This window comes from Camellia sinensis, chromosome 15 (assembly GCF_055761805.1).
Source record: "Camellia sinensis isolate YWXY chromosome 15, ASM5576180v1, whole genome shotgun sequence".
Taxonomy (NCBI): Eukaryota; Viridiplantae; Streptophyta; class Magnoliopsida; order Ericales; family Theaceae; genus Camellia; species Camellia sinensis.
The window spans coordinates 131,007,008-131,018,327 of record NC_138975.1 but is presented as its reverse complement, the minus strand read 5'-3'; positions in this window follow the sequence as shown (position 1 = coordinate 131,018,327).

Genomic DNA, 11,320 nt, shown 5'->3' with positions numbered 1-11,320 from the left:
TAATATTTTAGTTATAAAGGGTATTTGAGACATTTTATGTACATCTATATTGAGTTTAATAACAAAATTCCTTTTTTTAATTGGTTTTTATTTTACAAAAATATACAGATGATTTAAATTGAAAATAAATCATTAAAAAATTGAAATTTAAATTGATAAAATTAAAATTTTATTTTATTACAATGTCAAATCCTGAATTTTTTTGGTTGTAATTTCTCATTTTTCCCTAGTATTTATGTGATGAGTGTTGACCCCATCAATTATTTTGGACCCCCTATTTTTTGGACACCCATTTATAAATTTTAAAACAGTTAAAATTTCTTTTCTCCCCTCAAACAATACCAAAATTATCCTTATGAAAACATTTCACCTATTCAATTGAATGTACACCCCCACACCCCAAAAAGCCTTTCTCCCCAAAACCCTAACAAAACCCATGAAGGTGATTATTACTTCATCTCCACATACTTGTTCATGACCTGAGAAAATTAATGTTTGGTTACTTGTTTCTGAACAAATAAACAATGTTCAAGCCTGTGTTTTCGAATTTCGGTCATATGTTTGGGAGTTCAGTCTCGAAAAAATGATGAATAGTTTTTAATAATTTTGTCATTTTTTTTTCAAGAAACTTACCCTTGTAAGGCCAATCTCCAATTTCATTTGAGCTAAAAACACCATTAAAGTTATGAACCTCCTCTGAGATTTTATTATTGTACTTCTCTCGTCTCATGGAGTTGTGGTAGCTAAAAAAACTCACTCATTGTCATTGCTTGCTGGATAAGTGTAGGTAATCAAATGGTTGCCACTATTATCATTGGAATTGCCGTCAAAGAGTTTTAAAGTTTTGAGAGTGGATAGGTTTTAAAAGTGAGATTTGAGAAAAATAGATGGGTGGTGATGGGAGTGGATGCTCTCATAAATTTTAACTCATGATTCAGTGAATGTATGACTTTAATTGTGAGATAAGATATCTCAAAATTACCGATAAAAAAAAAAGATATCTCAAAATTATTGATATATTTTTTAATAATTTCATTTAAAATTATTATTATAATAAAAAAATTAAAAAATAAAATATCCAAAATAATTGAAAAGATACTAATAAACATCACTCATGTGACCCTGCCAAAGGCTCTTGATGATGGAATTTAGGCACAAAAGGGTAGACTTTTTCAGGTTAGGCATGCATAAATATGCCAAAACAGCGAAAAGACTAGAGGTTGACAAAGACTTTTGTTCTATTCAGTTGGTTCCAAGCAAATGTGGAAATGACATATGCCCATTTGTATGAAAGGTTTAATGGGTTGATTATCACATTTGATCTTAATCATTTTAATTAATTATATTGGAAGAAGAAAGATATACCAAGAATTAGGTGCCGTGATTATGAATTTTTAAAAATTATAAGCTACGATAAAAGAGTTTTGTAATAGTCAAATTTGTAATGTCAATTGTGAATAGATTGTATATCAGATGTGAATTGGATAATAAATTAATTATGAGACATATTGTAAACCAACCAATACATATATGATTTTCATTCATACCAATATATAAGAGTGTTTCAGTATGAAGAGGAAAGAAAACCAATAATTATTCACTGATATACGTTTTAAAATCATGCTTGTTATTGTAATAAGGATTTCAAACATTAGGTAATACGTATCAAGATTTTTGACTTTTGATACTAGTATTCATGAATATATCTATTGATATTGTTCAAATTAATTAATATATGACCGTATTATTGTATCCCTATTTTGTTATTTAAAACTATCTTAGAAATTGTCTTAATGGTCCTGGTTAAAAAGTTGATAATCCAAAAGCACCTCTCAGCTAACTTTTAAAAATTATTTTCAATTTATTTAATCTATTTCTGTCCAATAAACTATGCATAAGCTGTAATAAACAGTTTAGAACATACTCTCAAAATAAAATAAAATAAAATAAAGCTATAAACAGTTCCAGTAAACTACACAAAAACAACCTCAATAGCTTGGTATCACACCATACCACAAGAGAACAAAGGATAAGGCAATGCAAAGAAATGAACATAAGCAGGTAGCAGTACACTATCCTTTTTTCCCTCTCTTCTTTGTTCTTTTCCCATTTAGATAGGATTATAATATGCGAAACCATTAACTACTCATCCATAATATTGCAGCTCTTCTGTCTAGCTTTTGGTGGAAAGTTTTTTTTTCTCAAAAATGTATTGTGGTTGGGAAAGTGACAGTCCTAATGTATTGTGTTTCAATTAATAATATGAATTGAAACACACATATGAGGTACAATGAACCACTAAAGTTGTTGTCAATCTTGTAATGTTGAAAATGGGTTCTAAAAGTTTTTGCCCATCTAGATGTCATAAGGGAAATGATGTATAAAATTGGTCACCTTGACAATTTTTCCATTTTGTTGTTGTTTTCTTGTTTGAATTGGAAAAAAAAGCTAGTCTGGAAAATTACCAAAAAATAAAGTGTGGTTCATAATCAAACTCTATATTCAGTCTCTATTTGGTTTTAGCAATAAAAAAGGCCACTTCTTGGCTATTCAAGTCATAAAGATTTTGGCGGTTTGGTTTAAGCCAATTTAGATGACTTTTAATAAAAAAATATTTGAAATTAGCTAATTTACAAACACACCATTTGAAATTTACTTAAATTACAAATTATCCCCTATGATTCTACAAATTATAAGAACCCCCTTATCAGATTTTTTCATTTAACAAAATTAACAAAAAAAAAAAAAAAAAAAAAATTCTAACTACTCTTCTTTAGAATAATAAAATTATCTAAATTGTTAATTAAAATATATTTCTAACAATAGTAAAAATTATTAATTGACTTTGATAATTTATTAATAAAATGAGTCATTTGTTATGCAATTAAAAATTTGAAGAGACATAATGTAATTTTTAAACCACATAAGACATTTCATATTTTAAACAAATCTCATAAAGTGCATTTATAATTTATTTATTCTCATTTCAAACCTTTCTAGTCTACAAGGATATACAAATAAATAACTAAATAAATGAAATTCCAAAATAAATTTTTTTAGCATTTACAACACGTAGCAACTTTTTTATCAACTTTATCATTAAAAAAAAAAAAAAAAAAAAAAAGTAAAAAACATATATCAAATAAGTTCTTTAAATTTAATTCTAAGGGTTTGACTCAGTGGGAGGAGATTCAGCTAAATGACTTACTATGGAAGTGATTGTATGGTTGAATTCCATAAAAGCCAAACATCCCAAACCTTGGGGTTATTGGAGGCTTGGTTGGTCGTTAATTTCAGAATTATGAAATTAGTCGAGATGCGTCTAAACTGCTCGGACATCTAATTATATAAAAAAAAAGTCCTATAAATGAATAGTCCACACATTTTATTTTCTAATAATTTTTTATTAAATTTTCCAAGCACAATAGGTAGATTTACTGATCAACATTTTCTGTCTATTCACCCCAAAAAAAACATTTTCTGTCTAAGCAATGTCGTTTTTCTTAAACTATAACCTTCGTAATACATCAAAATAGTATAAAAACTACAAGTATAAAATCATTGGCCCTCCATAAATCAGGCATTTTCAAAGGTTTTTTTTTTGATCAGCAAAAAAGAACTTTATTGATGAAAGAGGCATAGAACATGCAAAATTACATCAACAAAGCAGGGGAGTGCAGAGAGCATCATAGCTAAACTTAACAATCCCAACTAGGTTGGCACCGCAAAGAAAGCGCAATCATATGCTAGCACTGGACCCGGGATTGGTGAGGAGCCAACCAAGGGTACCCAAAAGAGGGAACCCAAAGCAAAAAATAAAACCTATGAAACCAGCAGACCAACCCAGCAGACTAAGCAACTAACCAGCAGAAACAACCCTGCAACAACTGTGACTCACTGATAACCTCTTCTGATATCCTCAACACAACAACAGTAGCATCACAACAGAAGAGATTAGCCTCTACTGATACACCTTCTAATCTGAGGGAGATTGAAGACAAAATCATGGATAGGATACTGCCACTGCTTAGAAGCTGTACTTAGCCAAAGAGCCACTCTATACTTAACTAGATCAGAGAGGATCTCAACATCAGCTACTGCGTTATTGAAAACACAGTCATTTCTTTGCTTCCAAAGAGACCAAAGGGTTACAAGAGGGATACATCTCCAAATCACCTTCTCCCTCTTCTGAAACTTACCACCCTCCCACCACTGAAACAAACCATCAACTGTGCCAGGCATTGCCCAAGATAGACCCCACCAATCAAGCAAGGACGACCATATGTTAATAAACCTAGGACAATCTAATCAAATCATTGCAAAAAAGCAGGATTATCGGATAAACAAAGCTGATTAATTTGCATTCTGATAAAAAGGAGAGACATCTTTTCAACATGGGCCAAGCTAGGCATTTTAGCTCAATCAGAACATATACAAGAAACCAGTTTTGCAGATGAACCAAATAAGTGCAGCCTAAACATAGTATCTAGAGCACAAAATTGCGACATTTTTTTGTCGTAACTGAATTCAATTGCGATCAATTCTTATGATGCATTTATCTTATCTTGATGTAGATTATTATCAAGATAATAAAAAATTAAAAAAAAAAACTTCAACTTTTTAAAAGCTTTTTTTTTAAATTTTTTTTTTTTAAAAACTTGCACCTTAATAACACGAGCAATGTGTTGGAACATGTGTGAAAATAGAGTCTCACATCCGAAAAATAGTAAAAGAGATGAGTCTTAATATTTATTAGATGGGCTCTCCACTTTTGGCCTAAGTTTTAAGTGGGTATGAGTTCCAAATAATGTATGTTGGGGTTTGATATGATGTTTATAGACTCTAGAGTTTCTCCTTAATAGATTTGGTCGGTATTGTTATGCGCTTGGCAAATGATATATGGCCGAACTCTCTTGAAGCGTTGATGTTGGTGGGCTTGGGCTTGGTCTTGCACAAAAACTCTTGATGAAGTAAGAAAAATCCATGATAATTCTTGATAGAGCAAAGAAAATTCGTAGTGCACGTGGTAAGGTTGGACCGCGACAAGTTGGCTCTCAATGGAGTATGGTGGCTTACGATGAAGTGTGTGCTAGGGATGACAATTTGAACCCGGCCCAACGGGGACCTAACTCCCCAACTCTGATTTGAGTGGTTTGTCCCCGAAAATATCCCCAACAAAGCGGGAATGGTATTCAAAAATAGTTCCCGATCAATTTCGGACCGGGGACGGGGATAAGTGTCCCAAACCCGTCCTGTCTCCGTTTCCATTTGTCCCCGAAGTGAAATTACTATATATATAAATGAAACCCTCACACACTTAGACTCAGTCTCAACTCATCTCTCTCTCGGTCTCTCTCTTTTCATCCCCTTTATCTCTCTTCTCGCCGTTGCCGACCACCGCTCCCGTAGTCACCTAATCGCCATGACTACCACCTTCACAGCCGCAATCTCCTCTTCGCTTCTGCGACCTTATCTTCTCTGGTTCGAAAGCACACAGCTGCTCTACCGAACACGCACAGCCGATGAAGATCCAGATCTAGATGCTCAGTCGCTGGAGCTGCTCAGCCACAAGATCCAGATCCACCACCACCATCGGCTGTGAGATCTGATCTGATCTAATCTGTGTGTGCAAGATCCAGATCCACCACCACCGCCGCCTTACTTCACCTCTCTCTGTCTCTCTCTCTCTAATCTGATCCGTGTGTGCATAACAATTTCAGATTTTTTTTTTTTTTTGAGTTGATGATTGTTATTGATGATGATGATGATGATGATGATGATGATGAAACATATAAAAAAAAAAAAAATTGTTCATTGTACACATTGATTTAATTTTTGTTTATCAAACATAATTTTTTCTTTTTCTTTTTTTTTTTAAAAAAAATCTGTTTTCATTATACACATATTTGCTGTTCTACATATTTGATCTGTTTAATCTATTTTCATTATACACTTATCTATTTTCTATTTGATCTGTTTCATTATACACAAATTTAATCTGTTTTCATTATACACATCTATTTACAATTTAATCTGATTTACACATATTTGTTGTTCTTGTGTTGAACAAACTTCAAGAGGAAAAAAAAAAAAGATTGGGGATTTTTCGGGGTAGGGGAAACCTGATCCCCATTAGGGGGCAGGGACGGGAAGGGTGATGGGTTCTCTACTGGAGATCGGGGGCGGAGATGGGGATTTTTTAACCTTTGGGATCGGGGACAGGGAGTATAATCCCCGACCCTGCCCTGCCTCGGCCTGTTGCCATTCCTAGTGTGTGCAAGTGGCCCAAGCTAAACTCGATGTTGGAGAGTTATGGATCAAGATTAAAAGGGGATGTGAAATGATATATGATGAATTTGCTGATGATAGATCAAGACTTGAGGGGTAGTATGGAGAGGCCCAATGTTTGGTTCACACGTGAGGAGGAGATTATTGGAGCATGTATGAAGGTAGAGTCCTACATTGGATAAAGAGTAAAAGAAACGAGTCTTAATATATATTAAATGCACTATCCACTTATTGGCTTAAGCTTTTAAGTGGGTATGAATTCTAAATGATATATGTTGAGTCCCATATTGGATAAAGAGTAAAAAAGATGAGTCTTAATAAACATTAGATGGACTATCAACTTATTGGCTTAAGCTTTTAAGTGGGTATGAGTTCCAAATAATATAGGTTGGGTCTTGATATGACATTTGTGGACTTTAGAATTTCTCTCTAATGGATTGAGAGTTTCTTCTTAATGGATTGAGCCGGTATTACTGTGCGCTTGTAAACTTCCTAATTTCCTAACAAACATTAAATGAACTTTTTTTTACTGACTTATATCACCGAAATATATAATATTATTTCCAAAGATTGAACTTGATGACCAGTTTAGCTTAGACAGCTCAAACAATGACAATGCTAGCCAAACACTAGCCCAAAATAGTGATAATGCTTCAAGGCCTGCTAAGTCTAGCAGTACAAGTACCTGTTGTGCCAGAGCTCTATAGTGTATGTAGGATAAGGGTCACTATGCTTCTAAGTTGCTTCCAAAAGCAGGCATGACTGATTGTAAGCCTGCTCGTTCTCCTTTTAGTCTCTCTTCCTCTTCTTCTATCTCTCAACGTTTCTCTACAACTTTTTCCAATCCCTCTCCCTACAGAAGTCTTGTTAGTGGCTTGCAATACTTGACTATCACTCGCCCAAATTTGGCCTTTACTGTAAATCAGGCTTGTCAACACATGCAAACTACTTCTCAAGATGATTTTGCTCTAGTTAAACTCTCGCTCCGCTTTGTTAAAGGGATTGTGCATCATGGTTTGCATTTCTCTTTAATTTCCTTTAATCTTCATGTTTTTTCATATGCTGATTGGGTTGGTAATCCTTGTGACCGATGATCCACTTTTGGTTTTTGTATTTACATGGGTTCTAATTTGGTTTCTTGGACTGCTAAGAAGCAGCCCATTATGGCACGGTCCTCTTCTGAGGCTGAATACAGATCTATGGCTCAAACTTAAAGGAAAACTGAATCTGTTTCATTTCATAAAACTTTGATTACAGTGCATATACATAATTATAGAGAATAACTGTGTAACTACTATTTAACTACAGTTTACATGTAACTGAAATATAACCAATCAACCTAACTCTGATTAATTCATTACTGCCTAACTAATTCTGTTTTGAGCTGACTCGTAACTCTCCTCTGCTTTGGCCCTGCTTTGGTTTTCTGTTGTTTGGCTAAGCTCCTTAACATGCCCCTGCAAGCTGATGGGAGAGGGATAGCCCAGAAGCTTGGTCTGAAGATAAAGAAAATGAGGGGAGACAAGAGGTTTTGTAAACAAATCAGTAAGCTGATCCATGGAGGAGATGTGATTGATGTGCAACTTCTTGGCTGCAACCTATTCACGAACATAATGATAATCCACTTCAATATGCTTGGATCTTGCATGAAAGACAGGATTGTTCGACAAGGAGATAGTAGACATGTTGTCACACCAAAGGGTAGAAGCTGACACAGAGATGGACAAATTAGAGAGCAGCATACCAATCCAGCTAAGCTCAGCAGCCGTTTGAGCAAGGGCTCTGTATTCAGCTTCAGTAGAAGACTTAGAGACAGTGGGCTGTTTCTTTGCTGACCAAGAGATGAGGTTTGGACCTAAAAATACACAATAACCAGTGGTAGATCTTTGATCAAGAGAACAACCAGCCCAATCCGAGTCAGAAAAGGCATTTAAAGTGAGAGGGCCAGGACTAAATTGAAGACCAAGATGAAGAGTGCCCTTAAGATACCTCAGTAGTCTCTTAACCAAAGCAAAATGACTGGTAAGAGGGGTTTGAAGAAACTGACAAGCATGGTTGACAGCAAAAGCTAAGTCAGGACGGGTTATAGTTAGATATTGCATGGCACCAACAAGACTTCGATAGAGGGAAGGCTGAGAGAAATGCAAGTCTTCTTGATCAGTAGAAGATTTAATGGCCATATGTGAAGGAGAAGACTTACAATTTGTCATACCAACCTTGACTAAAATTTCAGTAGCATATTTCTTTTGAGATAAGAAGTAACCTGAGGAGGAAGAGGTAACAGCAATGCCCAGAAAATAGTTAAGAAGCCCCAATTCTTTCATTGAAGTGTGGGTAATGAGAGAAGAAATATAAGAGGAGTCACTCCCTGTGAGGAGGATATCATCAACATAGATTAAAAGAATGGTGATGGAGTGAGAAGTCTTCCTAACAAATAAAGAAGAATCACAATGACTAGCTTTAAAACCTTGAGTGAGAAGAAAGGAAGAAAAGGTGGAAAACCAAGCTCGAGGAGCTTATTTGAGGCTATACAAGGCTTTATTGAGTTTGCAAGCCATGGAAGGATGTGTGGTGTTAACAAAACCAATGGGCTGATGCATGTAGACCTCCTCCTCCAATACACTATGAAGGAAGGCATTTGAAATGTCAAGTTGTTTGATAAACCATTAAAAGTGAAGAGCCAAACAGAGAAGAATGCGAATAGTTGGCTGCTTGGCTACTGGACTAAATGTCTCAAAATAATCAATACCTTCAGTTTGAAGAAAACCTTTGGCAACCAACCTGGCTTTATGCCGAGCAATAGTGTCATCAGAATTTTTCTTGAGACGAAATTGCAACCAATAGCCTGTTTGTTGGGTGGAAGAGAGACTAAAGTCCAAGTCCCTTGCCGGATTAAAGCATCATATTCATCCTTCATAGCAGCAGTCCAGGCACTTGATTGAGAAGCCTCTTGATAGGACTGCGGTTCAGTAAGATCTGTGGTGGTAAGTAAACACTGTGGCTGAGATTTGGATCGAGTAATCATAGAGTGAGTATTAGTAGAAGGAAGAGAATGAAGAAGAATAGATAAAGAAGAAATGAGAATAGAAAAAGGAGCCTGAGAAAGATAAGGCAGAGTAGGAGACTGAATTGGTACAGAAAACAAATAAGGAGAAACAGACTAAGAGGCAGACTGGTGTACAGACTGTAGTGCAGGTGGCTGAACAGACTGAGGCTAGACAGACTGTAGTGCAGATGATTGAACAGACTGAGGCTGGACAGACTGTAGGGCAGGTGACTGAACAGTCTGAGGTTGAACAAAATTAAATTGACCAAACACAATAGGAACAGATGGAAAAGAACCTTTGGAAGGCATAACTGCAGGTGTAGAACTTGTAGAAGGTATAGCTACAGATGCTGCAGGTGTAGAACTGTTAGAAGGAATAGCTGCAGGTGTAGATTCTGCAACTGTGGAGGAAATGACAGCAGAAGCAGGTTATGAAGGCCAGAAAAAGGAGTTAAGCTGGGAAAAAGAAGAGGAAACAGATGGGACTGTAGAGGAATAAGCAAAAGGAAAATTATGTTCATAAAAAACAACATGTCTGGAGATATACACCTTGCCAGTGGAAGGATCAAGACACCTATAGCCCTTAGTAGATGGAACATAGCCAAGAAACACACAAGGCACAGACCTAGGTTGTAGTTTATGAGTGGTATAAGGTTTGAGCCAGGGATAACATCTGCAACCAAACGTCTTAAGAAATGTATAATCAGGAGGCTGCTGGAACAAGACTTCAAAAGGTGTGAGAAAATTAAGCGTGTCAGTAGGAAGCCTATTAATAAGAAAAACAGATGGGGCTAAGGCATCAAACCAATAAGCAAGAGGTAAAGAAGAGTGATGCATAAGTGCAATAGTAGTCTCTATGAGATGTCTGTGCTTCCTTTCAGCTACACCATTTTGAGCAGGAGTATGAGGACAACTTAATTGATGCTGAATGCCTTTACATTTAAAAAAATCAAGAAATTTGTTACAAAAATATTCACCCTCATTATCACTTCTTAAAACTTGTAAGTGAGTAGAAAACTGATTTTCAACAAAAGCCTTGAACTCCAAGAACTTAGAGAACACCTCTGTAACAACCCTCGTACTGTTTACTGATTTATGACCGATTGATTACCGTTAATCACCGATTACTGTTAAACGAAGCTGATAATGACTGATAACTAACTGATAATCGAACTGAATGAAATACTGAACCGACTGACTGAAGTTGAAACTGAATTGACTGAGTATATGTTAGTTAATTGCATTCTATCTGTTTGATTGTCTGATTATCTGTTCATGTTTATATGTTTAAACTGCTATTTGAAGGCCTTATCGGCGGCCGAATCTGAAACCGATTGATGTTACGTGACCCTCATATTTAATGTGATTTTATGGTATAAGTATCTGAAAATTGATTAGGTATGATTAAATTAGATTAAAATAAGCCAATTGAAGAGTTGGACTTAATTACCGTTTTGCCATTGAGTGGCCCACTATCTCACACACATACTTGAGCCAAGAACAACATTTCCTCAGCCATTTTCCTTCTCATTGCCGACCAAGAGGGAAGAGAGGAGAGAGAGTGAGAGGAATTGAATTCTACCTTGGGTTTTGCTTGGAGAATTGAAGGAATTGAAGTATAGATTGCATATTTGAGCTCCTAGTCTTCTAATTCAAGCTCTAGGTAAGGATCTTATCTTCTTATTGATGCTATTGAACTAGTTCTTGCATGGTTCATGCTTCATTGTAGAACTAAGTCATGATTTGGGTCATTAATGGTGAATTGAAGCTCATTTCTTGCATGCATGGTTGAATTAATGAGTTTTGAGTTGAATTCATGGTAAATGGTTACATGCATGTCCATGTTGTAAGAGTAGACCATGTTTTCATCTTGTTTTGAAAAGAATGAGCTCATTTGAACAAGCTTTGAAGCTTTGATTTGGTTTAAATCCTTGCATGTTTGCATGTTCTTCATATTCTTGAAAATGGGTTTGTATATGGTTCTAA